Genomic DNA, 21,737 nt, shown 5'->3' on the forward strand with positions numbered 1-21,737 from the left:
TATGGAAACAGAATAGCAAGGACAAGACACTGAAGAGTCTGGTGGCCAAACATCCTAGTATAAGGTCTCCCTCTCAGAGTCAGGGAGATGTCTTGCAATGTTCTATACTGTCAGAACAAAAACACACCCATCCCCAGCAGGATGAAGAGAGGATACCATTTTCCCCAGCCAGGCACAGCCGGCCTTAGAAGGTGGAACATGGAGGGTGCTAGAGAAGGTGAAGATTGGCCAAACATTGAAACACCAGCCTACTTGCTCACTTCCTCTTCTTATATCTAAGATATTGGTGTTTCCACATTTGTGTATGAAGTCAGTGTGGGGTCCAGCACACAGAATACAGATAGATGCATTCCTGGGTAACATACATTGAAGGGAAAATATTTGAGACAGGGCTGTTTTACATCTGAGATGAAGATGTAAAGTACCAAATCTTGAGGAGAATAGCAAATCCTAGGATGTTGAATTTGCATTATAGATACCATCAAATATTTGTGGAACTTGATACTGCTGCATTCTGTAGATGTGTAATGACTTAATATTTAATTTAAAAGAATTTTTTCCTCTAGGCATAGTGGGTTGACTATAAAACCCATGCAGTTCCTTTTAAGGTACCTCATAATTCAATTTTTCTTTGTCTCTATTACAAGGAGTATGTGAGACTATTGCGTGGGTGAGATGTAGTGTTTGCTAATTTTATTTTTCCTCTTCCTCATTTGCCATTGTGGTTTTGCATCAGAAGACTGCTTTTTATAATTAGAGTAGGCAATACATTCATTTCCATTGTTTTAGTAATACTCTTTTTATTATGTTTGTTTTTGTTTGTCTGCCACATACACTTTACAATAAAATATGCATGTGCCTTGAAATAAAATATAATTCCTTTCTGGAGCTCATGAAGGAAGGTACCCACACTCTGAGCTTTCATGTTGGGTGATGAATGCTCCTCTCCTCCATGATCTCATTTTATCCATGTGTAATCATCAATAAAGTTGCTTCTTCCAGTTTTTTTCTCAGATAAGAAAACTGACATTTAGAGAGATCAAGTGATTTCAGGTGTTCCTATGTTAGAACAGGAGTGCTAGAAGTTAGACATACCAGTATCTCTACTATTTTCTGACCTTTACAGGAAGCATTTTCTAGGGAATGAAAGCTAACAAGATTTATTTTTCCTCTCTCTTGGAATATCTCGATGCAATGGAATGTGTGTATTGGATGTGTACTCAGGCAAATCGGTTCTATATTTATGTCTGATACTTCCCAGATGACTTTAGGATTTTAGACTCTCTGGAATCTTCATTGTCTCTCAGAAAAAAATGGGGCATAGCGGAGCTCCCTCTTCTAGTGGACTCAGAGTGAGCTGTGTCAGGTACAGGCATTAGCCTTGTCTCTATCTTATTTTCCCAAGATTGGAACCATCCATAATGGTTGCCAATGGCTGCTGCAGGTGGGGGAGCTTCTCAGTGAGTAGGAGAGGGGGAAAAGTTTCTTTCTGATTTTGTCAATGTCGTTATGAAAGAGAAAAGAAAAAGTAAAGACAGCTGGGCTTTTCAAGCCAAGACTCAAGCATTAGAAGAGGGGATTGTTGGAGGCAAATGCAAGTAAACTGTTTACAATCGCCACAAAGCAGATCTTAGGTGAACAAGTGCTGGGATGTTGGGAAAGGCGGGACTTGCCACTCCTTGTGCTAAACTGCAATGGCGGTGCTCCTTGGCAGATGCTCAGAGGCATGGATGCATTCACTCTGTTCTACCTGGGACCAACTTCTTCCAGCTTCTCCTGAAAGCAAAGCACCGGACCATCACTTGATATTGCTTCTTTCTTGTTATACAAGCTTTACGAGAAAGTATATGCCCTGAATCACAACCCATACCCATAAAGCAGATGGAGGTGCAGCTAGTCAGGTACTTGACTCCATTCACCAATTCAACCTTCACAATAACCTCACAAAGAGAACTATTACTTATACCTTATAGATTATAGGGTTTATCCAGAAAGCTTGGTTGACAGCTGTTGGGTGGGGGGGCGGGGCGTGATGGGAAGGAGAGCTGGTGTTGCTCATCTATGAACATCTCTGGCTATGTCTTGGTACCAAGTCCAGGCTAGCAGGATCTCAGAAGTATCACTCGGCGCCAGCATCCTCAGCAGACATGAATCTTTGAGGCTGTACTGCTTGTCAGAGGTGGATTCCCCGGCAATACTCTCTCATCTCTCTTGTGAAAGCGAATGATTCAGAGATCCTTGCCTGGGGCCATTCTAAATCCTGTTCAGACAGTGAAATCCCCAAAGAAAGAAAGAGACTTCGCAGTGGTCCATGGCCCTGAGCCACAGTGTCGAGAAGGAAGAAAACAGTTTGTCAAGGAGACTTGAGTGATAGACCCTGGGCTTCATTACCTGTGCAGGGACCACAGAGGGCTCTCTAAGTGGGATTGGGTAAAGGAAGCCCATTGCCCCCACGGTATTAGGAAAGAGCTGAAGGATAAGAGCATTTGACAAGCCATTGTCACCTGTGGATTATTCTAATCTCTTGAATTTCTGTGTCTCTTTTAGAAATGAGAAGAAGTTATCTGATATTCTGTTTCATATCACAGTGGAAATAAAGGGAATGGCCGGCAGCCATTTCTTCTCATCCTAATTTCTCCCTCACTTTCTTCCTGTCTGGTTAGTCTAGGCTGGCAATGCTTATTCCCAGGTACTGGAGTGGTAGTCAGTATGTTATCAGTCTCAGGGACTTTGCCTTCTGGGAGATCATCTTGTACTTGGTTGCACTATGCTGCATTTGAAATGCATGTATGTAGGGTGGGATAGGGGGAGTTTTTAGTAATGTTTCTTTTTTAAAAGTACTTTTATTATACTTAGTTTACAACAACATTGCCATTTCAACAAAACGGTTGATGAATGTTTGTTCCTAGGTGAAATAACATTCTTAATTACATACATATAATTTACTGATTTATTTAGTTTTGCCATACTGGGAGAGTGAACTCAAGACCTAGCACTTGTTACCCCTTTGAGCCACACCCTCAGCCCTTTGGCTTTAGTTTTCACACAAAGTCTCCAAATTTTTTCCCTAGCTGGACAGGATGATCAGCCCTGTGATTATCCTGCTGCCTCTTTCCTGAAACGCCGAGATGACAGACATATGTCATTATATACAGCACCACGAACATGGTTCTGTACTAAAAGTTCAACTATTTCTTCCACCCATAAGTGGAGAATGATTTAGGACAACTCTGACACTGTTCACATTACTTGGTACTATATTTTGGATTACAGGGAAACATAGTATTTTGAATGAGTGTTACTGTTCAAACCTTTTATTTCCCCAGCAACTTGTTCCCTTCGATGCCTCTATGATTTTACACTGAGATTTACACTTCAGCCCTTCCTCCACGGCAACCCTATTCATGCATCTGCAGGCAGGCAAAAGGATGAGGGAAAACAGAAAGTTAAGGGACAGCACCAGGCATCCATAGGCGTTTGCTTTATTTTTATTTGTTTGATGTAGAGCAAAACAGAACAATAAATGTCCCCCTCCTGTATGTAGGTCTCAGGAATGAGCTACAGATTTATCGTAGGTGGCAGTGTATTTGATAAATAATGAAGGAGTTTTCAACTTGTCTAGACCCAGCCCCACATCAAAACAACCAATCATAATGAAAAGTGAATGGCTCTCTGCCCTCAGTGTTCCAAGCAACAGCTTCTCCGAGGCCTCATTCCTAGAGGCTGACCAGAGCTCAGGGATAGCCTGATCATGGCCTGGCACATCCAGATAGGAGGGAGACTTCAGCTTGCTCCCCTCAGACCTGCTGGAGCACAATTTAATAGGGCTACTTGAATATTAAAGCGGCAGAATCCTCTCTCAGCAAAAAGGAGGACTCACTTCTACCCAGGGCCAGGACTAGCAGGGAAAAAGGAGTGAGTCACTGGCCTGGACACAATAATTTAAGAGGGGCTACAAAGTATAGTCCTCAATAGAAATAAAACATAAGGCTCAATGCTCTTTTTTTCTCCTCCCTCCCTCCTTCTCTCCCTCTCCCTCCCTCTCCTCACTATCTATCTGTCTATCTATCTATCTATCTATCTATCTATCTATCTATCTATCTATCTATCTATCACTATGTACAGTTTGCTGACTTTTGAAGGAAAAGCCAGGAAAGCCAGTAAAAGTTCTGGGAATTGGAAGTTTCCTGTTTTCTCTAAACCTTCTGAATTTTCAGCCAGTGAAATTGCATTGAGTTGTTTCTGTCTTAATCTGTATGCCTATAGATCATTGGATTTTTCAGCAATGGTTCTTGTAAACAAAGAATATAGCATGGTGACCCAATTTAACACTCTGGGGTTGGCCCAGCTGGCTAGCATAGATCCTGCTAAGGATGAGACTGTAATCAGGGCAGGAAAGCTTATGACACCATGTGCTGAGTGTATTATATGGATAATCTCTCTGAATTTCCACAAGAAACCCCATGGAAGAGGTACCATATTAATTTCCATTTTATACATGATAGTAACAACTTGTCTTAGGTTATCTAGCTGGTATTTAGAGGAGGAAGGAAGGATTTAAATAGGAGCAACTTGCCCAGAGACAAGTCCATATTCTTCAGAAACTGTAGTAGAACTACGTATAATGAATTTACCTTAGATTCGAAAACAAATGGATACACCCATTTTGATCTAGTGTTACATTGCTAAATGCCTTTCTGTTCTGAAAATATGTTCTGTGACAGTTTTAAGGTAAACTGTTCCTTAAAACCAAAAGTGAGAGTTGATCAATGATGAGAGTTGCCATTTGAAATTGTGGCCATTCTTCTTTGAATTGAGGCAGGAGGGGAGGAGAGATGTAGTCAGTTGCAGGAACAGACAGTTCTAGGCTCTCACTGTTGAGCTGGGGTGAGGGTGCGGGATGTCAGGTGGACCCTGCCCCTGCATTTGCTTGGACTCTTCCTCTTTGGCAGGGCCAGTGCTCTGGCCTCTGGCTTGTGTCTGTGTGGGACTCATTAGCAGTGGGTGTGTGTCTCGCCACAATGGCTTATTCACTGGGTTGTTAGCAGTGCCAGGGATCCGGCTGCCTCTGGGTCTATCCTGGGATAGCTGCCTCTGCCTGGCTAGAACAAAGCTGGGTAGAGCCCTGTCACTGTCCTTTGGCCCTCTGCATCTGCACATGAGGAGAAGAGATCCCTTGGGGGTGGCATCCTCATCATGGCTGTGTCCTGCCTGGCTAGGAGGTCGCCAAATGCTGCCTGTGACCCTTGCAGCATTGGTGCCACGAGTAGGTGCTAGATTCATCAGGCCTGGCATCTTCCTCTGCCAGCTTGAGAGCAGGTGCCAGTTACGCTGCCCAGGATGGGCAGACAAGGGATGGGACGGGGACAGAATGGTGGCACAGAGATCCTTGGCAGAAGGGACTGGCTTTTGTGGACACAAGCTTTAGGTTGGCAGTGCAGTTTTATTTATGTCCTGCCCGTGCTGTTACAGCTGCTGGCCTGGTCACCCTTCCCTATTTCTGTACTTTCTACTCGGGCGGTGGCCATCGTTTGATTGAGGGTGCATTTTCCATTGCAATCGGGTGGTTACTGCCAGAACCACAGCTCAGATGGTTTGGCCTGGGCTGTGACTCTTCCATCTTAGGAGTTTCTGGAAGTTTGTTCTGATCTTTCTGGGGGAGAAATGTCGTGGATGGAATCCCAGTGCCAGATTGCAAAGGCTGGGGACACGCGCTTAGGGTACTATTTCCATCTTCTCTCTTTGTCTGGTCGCCTACTCATTAAATCTTCCTGGGACTGTGGGTTTGACTACCAAGTGGTGTCTGACCTAGTTTCGGGGAGTCATCATGTGTAACCCCTTGCGTGTCCTCACAGATGAGTCAGAATGGCTTGCTCCTGGTTATTCTAAGTGGATGCCCGTTTGTCTTCCAGTCCCCTCTATCTCTGTGGAGTGACACGTGCACACATGTGTGCTTTTGGCAAACAGCTGCCTACTTATAGCAGATGTTTGCTGTTGCTACATTAGGACTGCTTGGGGCTTTGGATGGAAGGGTTAATCGTCTTGCTGGCTTGCTGTTGTGGCCTCCTTTCATTTTCCGCTGGGAGCACTTTCTCCTGAGCCTGGGTTCTCACATTTTTTTTTCCCCCTGTTCTTAGCATCGGCTCTGTTTGTTTTCTCTCCTGCCAAAGGCACCCGGGAGTTACTCAAAGGGTCTTTTAGATTGTCTGTTTAATGAATGAAGAGTCCATTTGGGACAGTTACAGGGGGCCAACACATGGCTTTGCCTCAGCCCTGGCTGGGCTGTGACTCAAGCATTTGGCTTTGGCCTCTGCTGATCTCACAAGCCACGTGGGAGGTTCGTTTGTTCAGCATATCCCAGCATCTGTGTGTGACCTTTACAGCACTGCTTTACCCAGGCATCTTCAAAACGACTCCCCAAACAGACTGGGTTTCTGAAGCAATAACCAATTCGATTTCACATCTTAAGTTAACCACATGTATTTAATTGCTATCAAAGCTTCTATTCAGTATGAGTTTATCAGAATTGGCAGGTTATTTGTTTACTGCTCAGCAAATATATGCCTGACCTGTGGCAGGTGTTGGCAATAGAAAAGTGAATGATATTCAGGCTTTCTGGTGTCCAATGGGTTTCTCGTTCTCTTGTTTTAATTTGGTATATTGAGCACCTTAAGTGTGTTTCATGGTAAGAACCTGGTGCCTTCTGCATATCACCTCCTTTAACCTTTGGAGCAGCCCTTTGAGGCTGTTAGAGACAACATGTTGCTTTGGTCAAATTGACTTGAGTCACTTAAAATCACACATTTAAGGACAAAATACTTGACTCTAGGACTGGTGGACGCTGAATGTTCCCCTACGGAGATGAGAGTTACTGATTTCATGCCTCTTTTCCTTCTCTTTTCCTGCTGGACAGTTATGGAGTTCTTCAGGTATCCAGTAAGTTCCATATTCTGTTGTTGTTCATGGCTTCTGATTCAGTCTCCAGATCTGGGGTACAGATTAGTGTGTGACCCAAAGAATAACAGAGCATGTAGGTTTCTAAGACATTAAGTATACCCTCCTCTCCTCCTGATTGTTTAGATGGAGAAACTAAGGCAGGTGTGGCAAAAGGGATTAGCTCAAGGTTACATGATGTCATGCCATGGACTTAAACTCAGCCACACTCATCTGGAGGGTGACTCACGCCATACTAAGTGGTTATTAGCTAGTTTATTCTGAGCTTAGTCAAATCTTAAAGGTTTTTCCTGTATAATTCTTTCTGGACTAGAGGGAAGAACAGCTATAATTAGATACAGTGCAAGCTCATTACAGGCAAGGGTCTAACTTGTTCCTTGGTGTCCCTAATCTTTAGCACAGTCATACCTGCCACAGACTGGATTTAGAGCCACATGTTAGATCAATGATCTGAATGAAATGAGGTGGGCATCAACAATAATACCTCTTGCCTGATCCTGCTTCAGACCCCTAGTTGCTGGCCTTCCTTCCTGGATTCTCCCAACACAAGAGAGTATTTTAGACACACATCGATGGTATCAATATTTAATTTGACACTTGGATGATTTAATCATTTAGCATTGCAAACTATTTTCTTGTTTCTGTTTTGGAATAAATTGCCTTGTTCTTTTGGCAGCTCTAGGTGGAGTTAGTTCTTCTAGAAGTTCTTCAAGAAGGCTGTGTGGGGCACTCAGTCATGAAAATCCTGGTTCTCTGTGGGTGTGGCCAGCTCAGGAATCCATGCTGAAAAAGAAATACTCTCTATTATATTCTGAGATCTTTTAATATTGCACACAGAGTTCTCAGGCAGATAATACTCCAAACATCAAAAGAAAGGAAGAAAAGAAAGAACTGGGTGCCAGTGGCTAGCTACTCAGGAGGCTGAGATCTGAGGATCATGGTTTGAAACCAGCCTGACAGGAAACTCTGTGAGACTCTTACTTCCTATTAATCACAGAAAAAGCCAGAAGTGATGCTGTGCCTCAAGTGGTAGAGTGCTAGCCTTGAGCAAAAGGAGCTCAGGGACAGTAACCAAACCCAGGGTTGAAGTCCCAGGACCAACAAAATTTAAAAAAAAAAAAAAGAAAGAAAGATTTCTACCTTGGGTTTATTCACTTTCACTCTTAAGGCATCTATCTTTCTTTTATCTTTTCTTCTGATATACAATTTAGGGATACTTTTACTTCAGTGTCATTGGAATGGAGAGTTTTCTCATAATAAGCCATGACTATCAATTGCATTCCAGTTCACAGAACTGTAGCCTTGGAGGAAGTTGCTATTCTGCATAGGTGATATTCTGTGCTGTACTTAAATGTTGTGCTATTACAGCAAGACATTTCTGATTTTATGATGACATAAGGTTATAATTCTTGAATCAGCCCAAGAATTATATGAGAGAAATAGAATGGGATTATTAAATGAATCTCAAAGCCCACAAGGCCCTTGACATCACTTACTTCATCCTGAGTCAGACTGTCAAAACGTTAATCATCTTATTTCTCTAATGACAAGAGTCCTTGAAATATACATAGGAAAAAACTCAGAATTAGTCAATAGCAGAATCCCTTTTTGCTCTTTTTTGATTTTTAAAAAGAATAATTTAAATAATTAAGATAACTTTGAATATGAATATCATTTCTAATTGCTAAGAACATCAAATTTTTTTTCCTATTTCTGATAATTGGTAGCATTTTAACTGGAAGGCCAAACAACACAAGTAATAAAAAATTAAAACTAACTGCTTCAAATTGCTAACCTAGTCTTTAAGGTTTCTTGTAATAAAAACAAGTAGAAAGGCAAAAAAAAATTCTGTTCATATAAATCTCTGTGTTCCCTCTGAGGTCAAACCTGTTAGGATTCCTCCTTTAATGAGGTTACATGGTTTTAGGCGATGAGTCCTCTGCAAAGATCTTGTAATGAGCTGACTTCCTGGAGAAGGCTGAGTTTCATTAACTCCGCTTGCATCATAATTTGGCAAGGTCATTTTAGAGAGCCATCTTACGCCACTAAAAATAGACAGCCTCCTAGATCCAATAATACTCTTATCTCACCTTTCTTTTTCTTTGAGTATGTCTTATTTTGGGACCTTTCTTTATTCCCTTTCTCCACCTACTTCCTTTGTGTTTCACACTTGCTTTGGATTAAACCCTACCCCCTGGTACGTGGGGAAAGAGAGGGAAGGCAGAAACCCAACTAAGTTTCTTCCTTCTATGCATTTTTTCCCTCCCACCCGTTTCCCCTCTGACTTGCTTTCCCTTTCTTATTTTCTGTCCTCCTCCTCTCCCCCTCGCTATTCTTTCCTCCCTTACTCTTTCTCACCTTAACTTGGCCGTTGCTTTCTTTGTGCTTATCTTGGCACAGTGACTGACGTAGGAATGCTCTATCTGGAATGCTTAGGAAGATGGAGGGATGAGCAAATGGCTGCGGGAGAGGTCAGAGTAGAGAAGGCAATGCCCAGTGAGTGAAGAGTGAAACAAGAAGAGTTGTCTTCCCCTTTTGCCTCCCCATGTACCCTAGTGCCTTCCCCTTCCATTGCCCTTGTCCTCACACTTAGATCTATGTAAAGCCTTATTGCACCCATGTGTCTGTCAATGCCCAGTCATCTGTCTTTTAAATTATTCTGCCCATTCTTAACATTTTGCTGTTGATTCCATGACATTCATTTATTTATTTATTTTTAATTGCTGGAGATTGAGCCAAGGCTTTACCATACTAGGCAAATGCTATACTTCTTGGGTGATGCCCTCCATCTTGTTGTTTTTATTTGTTTATTTATTTATTTATTCTTCTGGTCCTGAGGTTTGAACTCAAGCCTGGACTTTGTCCCTGAGATTCTTTTGCCCAAGGCTAGCATTCTACTACTTGAGCCACAGCTCCATTTCTGTCTTACTTTTTGGTAACATATTGGAGGTAAAAGCGACAGACTTTCCTGTCTGGGCTCACTTCAAGCCATGATCCTCAGATCTCAGCCTCCTGAATATCTAGGATTACAGGCATGAGCCACTGGGGCCCGGCTTTATTTTGTATTCGAGGTAGAATCTCACCATCTTTTGCTTGGGCTGGCTTCAAACTTGCAATCCTGTTTCTGTCTCTTCCAAGTGGCTGGGATTACAGGCCTTCAGCACCATGGCTGGAGGCATGCACATTTTTGTACAAAACATCTTACTTGAAAAGCTAACATCTTGAAACTAGATAAAGTTGGCCTGTGAATTTAGTAGAAGAACACAAATAGAGGAGAAACTCCAGAATCCCCCTCCCCCACAACCAAGTCTCCTTAGTCTACCTTTCTACCTTCTGACAACCTCTAGGGTACCCCAGGAATACCCAGGCTCTGCCATGTACAGTGAAGGAAATCACCCAATTAGATCATCATGGAATTACCTTTAGGCTTTTACATCCTGTGATTTGTGAATTTCTGTGTTTGTTCTGTAGCATTGTTTTATAGGAGCCCTAAACTGGGCACAGAACAAATGGTTGGGAACACAAACCCTCATCAGGACATGTTCAAGGACCAAAGGTCCAAGTGGTTGAGAAAGATTGTGCAGGTGATGGGCATGGCCTCTTCTTCATTACAAAGGCACTGGACATCAGCTGTGTGCAGGACATATCTGTGTTGGCATTAAATGTCCTCTACCTTCTGCCTTAGGAGCCTTTTAAAAATAGTCTATATGTCAGTCGCTGCTGTCTCATTCTTCACTGTGCACTTGTTGAAGGACAGCTCTGTTGGGAAGAATAGCCTTATCTGTTTCCCTAGTGACCTGGTCACTGTTGGGCACAGTAGGTGCTCAGGAAACATTTGCTAATGGGATGAGTGACTGACAAAAATGGTTCCTCCTGTGTGTGCAAGTGTGTAAGAAAGGTTGGCAAGCTAGATTATCAGGAGGTAATACTGGATGAAGGCTCTTAGAGGACAAGGATTTTTTATAAGGAAGAGAATCAGAAAGTGTCTTCTGTCCAGCAGTAGAAGTAGATTATAAAGGAAGTAGAATGAAACAGCAAAGTAAACTGAGGAAAAACAGTGAATTCCTGGAATCATCCACTCCAAGTCAGCTGGTTATCTTACAGAGGCCCTTCCTTGGCAGCAGGGGGAGGGGGTGGGGAGTGGAGGGGATGGGGGTTAGCAGGGGCTGGGGAAGGGGGCTCAATGGATAGAAACTGGAGCTCTGGAGTAGCTTTGTAGGAATCTCTACAAGTTGAATGAGGGGGCTGAGCTGTTTGCCTTTTTTGTCTTAGATCCATCGAAGACAGATTGCCCCAATAGGGGCCATCGTTGTGACACGATGTTTAAGCGCAGCATTGGAACAGCAGAGGGCTGAGGTAGTATTAAAGAAGAAAAATGCTGACCCAATTGATTGTGGCAGATGAGCTTTTTGTGCCTCTGAGGCTGGAATTGGGGGTAGGAGGATGGGAATCAGTAGCCAGCTCAGCTCAGCTCATTCAAAATGGTGAGACTTTATCCAGAAAGCAAATGATGATGATGATGATGATGATGATGATGATGATGATTTTAATAAGATGGCTGGAGTAGTAAAAAGGGCTCCAGTGGTAAAGCATCTTGCCTAGCAAGCTCTAGGTTCAAAGCCAACTTCAGACCCAGAACTGAAACCAGGAGTGGCGTGAGCAGGCCTGTGGTTTAAAGTGAGCATGTAGTAGCTATGTGGGAATGAGCCTGGCTTTCATGGCCCCTTGTCAGAAGGAAGCCTCTTCTTACCTGGGGGAGATGCTGAGCTCTCATGTGGGAGTACTGGTGTTCCATGATGCTCAGTAGTTCTATTTCCATTACAGATACTCTAAGAATATTACTCAGTACCTGACCCGCAGCTGTCTCTGTGAGAAGCGATTGGATCCTGGGCTAAGCTTTAGTGTCTAGGAAGGCTGTGATCCAACTGGGAGCCAGTTTTAATATCGTGAGCTCTGTGGTCCTGAGCCTGACTGTGTGTCCCCATCTTGTTGTACTGTGCAGTCCTTGGGCCTATGGCATCTAAGGCCACACATTGCAGAAGAGCCTTGTTTCAAATTATTTCATATTGCAATTTCTCCTTTTTACTTTCTTATCACACAAAACAGCACCATATTTTTTGTACTGTATGCATCCTTTTAAGTAGGCTTAAGTTTCAGAATTCCAAATTTCATTTGAAATACAATATTATGTCATCTATCTATCTATCTATCTATCTATCTATCTATCTTCTAGCTGGCATGAATTTTAGGAAACGTCTGAGGTAGATTTTGGGCCCGTAGAGTTTTCAACCTAGTTTCTTCTTCAGAAAGACCTAGTTCCCTGAAACTACTAGGCTCTGCTTTCTCTTCTGTAGCCAGGTCACAATGGGTGTTTGTGTCTGTCTGCAAATCTTTCCCTATCTTTGGGAGAGAATGACCATCACTCTTTGTGGTTCTTTTCCATACCTGGCCCAATGCATGATATTAATGAGGCAATGGCTCAGAGATGCTGAGGTGTGAGAGGTAGGGGCTATCGTTGCTGATTCTGCTGCAGGCTTTCCTATTGGCTCATATCCCACTCAGGGCCTCAGTTTCCCCTTCCTGGAGAAAAGTGAAAATGGGTTGGTTTTCTTCTGTTCCCCAAGCTTCCATTTATTGAAATTTGCCTTCATAGTATCTGGGTATAACCAACATAGTTAAGTTCTTAGTATTTTCTTTGATTTTTTTGTACATTCCTTAAATATTTTTGGATTAAGTTATCTTGCTATTATTGAGGGGAAATCAGTATCTCTTGTTATAAATATGTTAGCATGAAAATTGATATCATTAAAGAGAAACAGTGTATTGGATGCTATTATGAGCTGAGACTGCTTTCTATCTTTACTAAAGGAAATTTTGCAAAGCAATAGAAGCTTTCTTCTTACTGAGATGGCAGTGGAAAGTATTGCAGAGTCACCTTCCTATTACCTGATTCATTGCTATTTAATACCAAATAATAACCAGCCTGATTTGGGGCCACCCATATTGTCTCAGATGTCACACTAAATTTTATTTTTACTGTCATTGTAAGAGAACAATAATTTTTGGTGATGATGCCAATTAGTATTGAGTGAACAGCCACTCTGTGCCAGCTCTGTGAGGTGCTTATAATCCTAGCTACTTGGGAGACTGAGATATGATGATCTCAGTTCAAAGCTAGCCTGGACAAGAAAGGTCATGAGACTCTTATCTCCAATGATGCATCATAAAAAGCCATAAAATATCAGGTAGATTACCTAAAAAGCAAGCATATTATTACTTTAATTTTCTTTTAAAATCAAATCAAATCAAGTAAGATTTGAATCAGGACAATGAGTCAGTGGGGAGAATGAATGAGTTCTGATTCAAAGAACTTATGGGTCAAAATGTAGTATATACACAGTGGAATTCTATGCTTCCATCGGAAAGAATGACATTGCCCCATTTGTAAGGAAATAGAAAGACTTGGAAAAAATCATATTAACTGAAGTAAGTCAGACCCAAAGAAACAGAAGATCCATGGTTTTCCTCATTTGTAATAATTAGTATATGTCTAGGATAGTCCTAGCAGAAGGTCACAACAGCTCAATAGCTATGTACATATGACCATATAAAATGATGCTAATTGAAATGAAGTCCAAGATATGGAAACAAGAGGTTTTTTAATTTTTTTTAATGTACGGTGTAAAGTTATTTCTTTTTTCTTTCACTTTTCCCCCTCTTGTAATTGTTTTTGATTTTGGTGCCCTGTGTCTTGTATATACAATGATCTGATTTGGGGAAGGAAAAGGGAATAACAAAATGGTGAGACAAAGGCCAAAGGGTGAGCCAATGCAACAATGATACTCACAAGACACTGTGTTGGAAATGAACTTCAGAACTTGAGGGGAGGGAAGTCAGGGGGGAGGGAAAGTAGAAAACAAGAGAGGGGGTAACTGTTCAACAAGAAATGTACTCATTACCTTACTTATGAAACTGTAACCCCTCTGATATTACCCTTACAATGAAATAAAGTTAAAAAAAAAAAACAACTCATGGGTCATAGAACCCCAAATGGGAATCCATATGTTAGAGTCAGAGTTCCTCATCCTGGGAGGGGCTAAGTCTCCCAAGGTTGGCCCACCTCACAGCTTGGCCCCTCCACTTTCTTTCTGTTTGCTGGGTGACTGGGCTATTTGGTACGGCTGGAGCATGTCTGGTATGATTTCTCTGGAGGCTTCCGTGTTCTTGGGGATGCTAGACTTCAGCTATACCTACACATCACCAAAAGCTAAAGCATCACTGAGTCCAGGTCTCCCTCACCTGTAATGGCCCTTGAGAGACACCCTTTGCCATAACAGTGAGTTGGTGCAGGAAGTCCCCAATTTATGTTGAATAGAAGAGAGGTAAAAACTCTTAGCTCAGAGCTTCTCGAACTCCGATTGGAACACAGTGCTTGTAAAAGTTGTTTTTTTTTTTTGTTTTGTTTTTTTAACCAAGGTAACTGTTCATCATGATTATAAATATGGGTAGAGTAGAAAAGAACTTTATTTGTCCATCAAATCTACTAGTGGGTACCCAGTGTCAAATCAGTTTTGTAACTTACATATAAAGAATGTAGCTTAACTATTTCCTGAGGTGAACAACCAACTCATGAATAACATTTGTATGCATGTGTATAGATAAAAATATACATATTGATATCTTACGAAGCCATCTACGTATCTTACATATATCATGTAGTTGCAAGTATCTAAATTAAGGAAGCAGAAGAAAAACCTTGTTCAAAATGCAGCCTGATTTTCTTGACAGAATTTTATAATAAAATGTGCATAATTGATCTGGGTAATGGTGGTTCATGCTTCTAATTCTGCCTACTCAGGAGATTGAGATCAGAGGATCTTAGTTCAAAGCTAGCATGGGCAAGGAAGATCATGAGACTCTTATCTTCAATTAAGTACCAAAAGAAGTCAGAAACTGTGGCTCAAGTGGTAGAATGCTAGTCTTGATCACAAAAGCTCCAGGACAAAACCCCAGTCCCCAAGTTCAAGTTCCAGGACCAACATACACACACACTCTCACACACACACACACTCTCACACACACATACACACACACATTAATAAGCAAATATGGTATCAAATTCACTCCATCCCCAAGTCTCTCACAGGACTGCTTCTCAGTCACTCCCAAAAGATTGTCCCAACTCAGTGTGAAAAGATGATACAGCTCTACACAATTTCTGCTCATGATTTTTCCCCTCCTCAATCTTTATTCTTCACAGTGAATTTGTTAAAAGTAGGCATCACTTTCAACCATTCAAGAGATTTATTTTTATTTTTATTTTATTTATTTTTTTTTTTGGCCAGTCCTGGGCCTTGGACTCAGGGCCTGAGCACTGTCCCTGGCTTCTTCCCGCTCAAGGCTAGCACTCTGCCACTTGAGCCACAGCGCCACTTCTGGCCGTTTTTCTGTATATGTGGTGCTGGGGAATCGAACCTAGGGCCTCGTGTATCCGAAGCAGGCACTCTTGCCACTAGGCTATCTCCCCAGCCCCAAGAGATTTTTTTTTTAAAGGACAGAAAGCAAGAACAGCACATGGACCTTTGAGATGCCTGTCTTCCTTTGAGAAAATTAGATTCTTGCTATTGGCAAAGTGACTTTTCCCAGCAACTTCAAGAACCAAGTTTGTGCAAACCAGTGAAGAATGCAATCCCACCAGCAAAGGAAACTGCCCTTATTCTCCCTTGAACCCTGAATGAATGCACTGTACTTAATGAGGTATGATGAGGGAGGAGAGAAGCCTCTTGCCTCTTCCTAACCCACGGCAGCCCCTCTGTGGTCAAACTTGTATTTGTTCTTAGAGAAAATTACATCTCCACTAACCACAGCCATTCAGAAGTATGTGTGCCTGGGTGAGATTATAATGCTGAGGACCCATTTCTTTCAAGCAATTCTGGAGCAGGTAGTTCGTATCTTTCTTTGTCAACTGAATCACCAGTGAGCAAGGAAGCATGCAAACATTTTGCCTTTTCTGTTGATCACAGGCAGTTTAAGACTTCCCAGTGTGTATCATCAGAATGTCTCAGATGAGGTAAATAACAACATTTTTTTTTCCTCTTAATTTGATCACTTAAAAGGGCAACCCTACTTGATTTTTGAGAAACCGTGTGTTCTTTCTTTCTGAGAGTTAATGACCCCATAGGGAATCCTTTCCTATTACAGTGTATCATAAATCAATCACATTGCTATGCACAGGCCAGTCTTTTTTATTGGTGTGTATTAAGTTGTACCTAGTAAAGAGTTTTATCATGACAGTTTATTTTTCTTTATGTTAAGAGGACAGCAAACTAAGACTGTTTGAACACACAACGAATACTCTTCAGTGAGAGTACTTATGTGGTTGTGATGCTTCTCTGACTTTGGGGTCATGGAGATATTTATTCCCCTAAATTTGCCAATAATATGATTTTTTGGTTGTATAGAAGTTGCCCAGATTTGATTAAAGGCTAAAAATATTGACTAAGATTTCTGATGTGGGAAAAAACCTTATGCTCTTCATTCCACTGGAAGTTCTCTTGTTGGAGGCTTGCTTCTCTGGGAAGTTCAGCAGTTTAACAAAGTGCTAGAGTTTTAGTTTCCTGTGTTTTTTATTTTATTTTAAATCACTGGACTAATTCTCTAAACTGATGTGCTCATTTACATTTGAAGGATGCAATTGAATACAGTAGTTGAGTGAGCTGCTATAGGATCAAATGGCTCACCTCTGAATCCTGTCTTTAGTGGTAATTGGGTTTGTGTTTGGAGACAACTTTATTCATCCTTTTTGTACTTCAATTTCCACTTATAAAATAAAATTTAAAAAAACATAGTGTGCAACTCTCATCATTGATGGTGACAAGATGAAACTAAAATAGGAAAGATTACATTAATACAGGAAAATACTTAGCCAAACACTCAGGATATCAAAAACTCTCAATATATTTTAGCCAACATCTCTACCTATTTAGATGAAGTGGTGTCTATGAAATGCCCAACTCCTCAAAGACACAGAATTGCTGAGAGAATTTACATCAAATGTACATGACTGGGATCACGCCATAAGTCCCCAAAGATGACTTAATGTCTCACTTGTAATATGAACTATTTGGGAAATAATCATTATGATCTCTCTAACTCAATAAGAATACATGCATGTTAATGCTCGTCAGAAAATACCTGTTGTTTTTCCTGTCTTTTCTAATTGCTTCTGTGTCCTTGAAAGCAAATGACAAATTGCACTTGTCATTTGACATCACATGAATTGAAAGGGCAAAGGTTATTTTCAGACTTTAAGAAAAATTTAAAAGCAATATCACTTTGTGATTGCTCTCTGGTTAACTACTATTCACTGTCCAGTGTGACACTCTGAATCCTGTTGAGGGTTATCAGCATACTGACCCAGGCTAATAAGAATGAGAATAAGATGTGAATTCAGTCCTTGGATGCCAAATTGGAAGGAGCAAATAGCCATGTGTGCCAGGAGCTCTGACTATATATAGCAGAGAGAAAGTGCAATAAGGTTCTGTAAAGGAATTCCATTTGGTGCTCTCAGGGACTCCTGAACCCTTCTGAGTTCAAACCCTAAAAAGAAGTACTAGTGGAAGGGTTTACTTATCAGATGGACAAATAGCAGAGCATATTGGTGAGCATTTGAGGCCTGAGAAAAGATCTGTGTGGATGAATATGGATGTCTCCTGACCTAATATAAAACTACAGAGTTTAAAATGGGAAGATTCTTTATGTTTTTTTTAAATATATAAATTGCCATGTAAATGATGACTTCTATTTTTCCATGTGCCTTATATCTTATCATGAGAAAGAGGCTAGTAAGTAAATTAAACTGAACTAAAATAAAAGACATAATTGTTACATAAATGGAGCACATATAATTGATCAAATGGGTGTGGATTGCTTTGAGTCCCAGTAATTCTAATACCTTACTCAACTGTCTGGATATTTTAAAAACTGTCTTAAAGCATGATTATTTTTGTTTGCTTATCACCTCCACAAAATAGCTCAAAAGTGAAATGGCTAACATATTAGAGCAAACTTACAAGATAGTCCTTGAGTGAAGCTTTGGGTTTTCATTCTGTCCTGAGTATTCCTAGGTTGTGTCTCAGTACACAGAAGTAGATGAAAAGATACAACTTTTATAATGGGTATGCTTAGACTTTCCTCATTATGCCCACCTTGTCTTCCTTGTTTTTCTTTCAGTATTGCAATTGCCATGGGGTTGGGAGCAGAAGGCCAGGACCTTTGGGTACAAGGATAAAATCTATATTGGAATTCCCATTGTGTCAACTAGCTTGGTTATCTTGGATAAGTTGTTTAACTTCTCCAAAGTTCACTTTCATCCTATTTGGGAATAGTATAAATAGGATAGAAGAAACCAACCCTGTTCTAGTGATTTTGGCAACATGAACTGAAAATTGCACTTGGAAACACCAAAGCCAAAATATCAGGGGTGTACAGCTGATAGCAATAAAACTGGAGCTTTTCAGTATTGCAATTGTTAATATGCTAAAGAAAAAGTGAAACTTGTATCATTTGGGCAAGAATGGGAGTTGGTACGTAGAGGAGCCGGAGGTGTGCTCATATGCTAGATGACTGTTTGTTTATTCATTTCCCAAAGATATTACAAAGGCTGTGAATATTTATTTAGTTCTGCTCCCAATAGCCCTTTTAACAGGGAATTATTTGGGTACAACGAAAGACATTTGTAAATGCGGCTGATAAGACTGGCACTGGACAAGGAGCGTTTTGTTGGACACAAGAATTCTATTATCCCGGGCTTCAGTTGTCAAGTGCCCAGAGAACCCAGAATTTATGGTGGTAGCACAATGGCCCTTTCAGGGCCTAGCGAAAGAGCTGTGAGATCCTGTTCCCCGGCTTTTCAGGGCTTCTAATCTTTTTATCGGGTCAGGACAATGCCGGATTCAGCTGCTGCCTGGGCCTCCTGACTGTCCATTGGCCATCAGGTATTGTGCAGTAATTACCATGGTGACAATGGCCTCTCTCTACGCCCGTCCATCGTTCCTTTGGAAAATGGAGAAGGTTGTCACTTTGTATTAGGTGCCACTAAAGGCACGGCTTACTTAGGGAAACTACTAAAGAGAAATAAAGATCGTCGTGTTAAGAGTTTCATTTAAAGGACTGCTGTGTCGAATCCACTTGGAGCCCAGGAACTCTTCATGGATGTTTTCTCGTAATTACAATTCGGCATTGGGCACCATCTCTGATACACAGGCACCAAGTAAGCAGTCTAGGAGATTTTTTTCTTTTTTTCAGGAGGACATAAGGTACTGGCCACCAGCTTCCCTTAACCACACAGTTGAGGGCAGAAGTCTATGGTCTTAACTTCTCTAACTACATAACTTCTTCAAATGAAAAAAAAAAAAAAAGAATGGTATAGAGAACATTCATAGATGAATATTAATTCGGAGTTCACATGTACAAATTACAAATATACTAATATCAGTTCTATGTAAATATTTGTACATGTACTCTAGATAGGATTTGATGAGCAGTAGACATACAGTGCAATATAAGACTTAAAATCAAAGCTAGGAGCTGATGGCTCATGCAGGTAATCCTAGCTAATTGGGAGGCAGAAATGAGGAGGATTGCTGTTCTAGGCTAGCCCTGGCAAAAATGTTCACAAGACCCCACTGAATAGAAAATGCTGGAAGTGATAGCACACATTTGTCACACACCAGCCACAACAGGAAGTGTAAATAGGATTGAGGTTTAGGCTGGGCCAGGCAAAAAGATGTGACCCTATCTCAACAATAACCATAGCAAAGAGGGCTGGAGGTATGGCTTAAACAGGAGAGCTTATTTCATTCCAGAAACTTCCAGAATCTTGTTTTTAACATCAACTTTAAGATATAAAGACTCACCAATTATCTGTGGAAATGAGAGTCAAAGTGCGGTTCATCCTGAAACAAGTTATTTCATCTCTAGCTATGAACTGTTTAAATTACATGCATATATAATATCATGATAGACAAGCAGGGATAGGCATTCCTGTTCCATAAGGGAGAAATTGGAAGGAAGGATGCAAGGAGTGATAGATCCCAAGCAAGTCTCAATCTAGCAAGGCCAATTCCTTTAGATCTTCAGGCTTATGACTAATTTTCTTTAGTTCGAAGTTTTGCTCTTTGGATATCCTGCAACAAACACCTTTCCCTCAAGGCTCATATAATGTCTCTTGTGCTGTATTTCATTGAGTACCTATGGCCAGTGCATATTCACACGGAAAAGGTGTACATTAGGGATGTGACATCTAAGTAGGTGATTTTTTGGTTGGGCCATTTTTGCTGACCAGCCGCAACATGGAAGGTAGTTGCAAAGTAGGATCTTTCTTCCTAAGCTATGTATTGTGTGGGCTGCTCCATTGGACTTCATTCATGGCTCCCTGTGCATCTGAAAAAAAAAATACCACAATGCTACACTGTTTTTGATATCCTGGTACCACCACAAGAGAAGACCATGCTATTGTTCTAATTGCAGCAGTGTTACCATGTGCTACATACAAGCATGCATTATAAAAGATTGACCATTTAGATGTCCTTACAATAAGGAGTTGTTTGTGGTCAGTGGTGTTGAGGTGTTATGTTGAGGAACTATGAGATGGATGCAAGATAAGGCACAGAAAGGATTGAAGTCTCAAAAATATGATAGAATGCCTCAACCAGGCCGAGCTGGTTCTGGAAGGTGGAGGCTCTTGGGATGAAGGACAGTCAAGAACTCTTTTGTACTGGTTGCCAGCTAGCACATTCCCTGGTTCACTGCCTTAGTTTTTAAAGATGACAGCTGTTTAGACACTCCATGTTCTTCTCTTCATCCACTCAACGAATACAAAAACAGCTGTTCTGGGCTAGAGAATGTGTTAGACACTTCATTAGATGTGACGATGAATCAGATCAGAACACAGGCAGAACACAGCCCCCACACAGAAAACTGAGAGTGTGGTATAGGGAGAGGGAGAATGCTAGAGAAAGCCTGAGGAAGAGGGGCAGTTCTCAGCTTGGTGCTCTGGCCTTTTGGAATGGGGAGAACATTTTCCTATCACCATCATCACGCTTCCTGTTTATCTAGCCTTGGTACATTGGTCCACAGAGCACTGGTAGTCATTCTGGTAGGAATGACTTTGGATTCAGAGTATACATTTTACAGAAACTGTCTCCAAGAGTTCATATCTTCCCCCACATGTTTATTGTGATGCTAGTCCTTGAGCAAATGGATGTGAAGTTGCATGTCATGTTACAAGTAGTTGAATGTCATTAGAGTACCAAGTGCAGACACACTGGTACGTCTCACTATTCTAGTGCCTCTAGAGTCCATGGTGATTTTTTTTTCTATTTTGCATAGTTGTAATAATTTTTTTTTTTTGGTGTGTGTGTGTGTGTGTGTGTGTGTGTGTGTGTGTGTATTATGCCTATGTAGACTGATACTTCTTTTTCTATGTTTTGTTGTTGGTGATACTGGGGATTGAACTCAGTGCCTCGTTGATTGGACTAAGGGCACTCTACCCCTTGAGCCATACCTCTAATCCTTTTACTTTCATTTTGGATTTTGCATAAGGGTCCCACACTTTTGCCAGGTTAGCTTCAGAGAGCAGTCATCCTATCCCAGCCTCCTGAGTAGCTGTGGTTATGGCCATACCTGGATTAGACTGATAATTTTCTAAGCGTCTTATATAAATGTTTATCCTCGTTGCAAAGTGGTGGGTAACTGTGTTGCTTCATATCACCTCTGAGATA

General features: G+C 41.3%; 1 protein-coding gene across 2 annotated transcripts in view; it reads left to right on the plus strand.

Annotated features, from left to right (window-relative positions):
* Cdh11 (cadherin 11) overlaps positions 1 to 21,737 on the plus strand; it is a 134,465-nt gene that overhangs the window by 36,956 nt on the left and 75,772 nt on the right. The gene's annotated exons all lie outside the window — the stretch shown is intronic.

This window comes from Perognathus longimembris, chromosome 10 (genome assembly GCF_023159225.1).
Source record: "Perognathus longimembris pacificus isolate PPM17 chromosome 10, ASM2315922v1, whole genome shotgun sequence".
Lineage (NCBI taxonomy): Eukaryota > Metazoa > Chordata > Mammalia > Rodentia > Heteromyidae > Perognathus > Perognathus longimembris.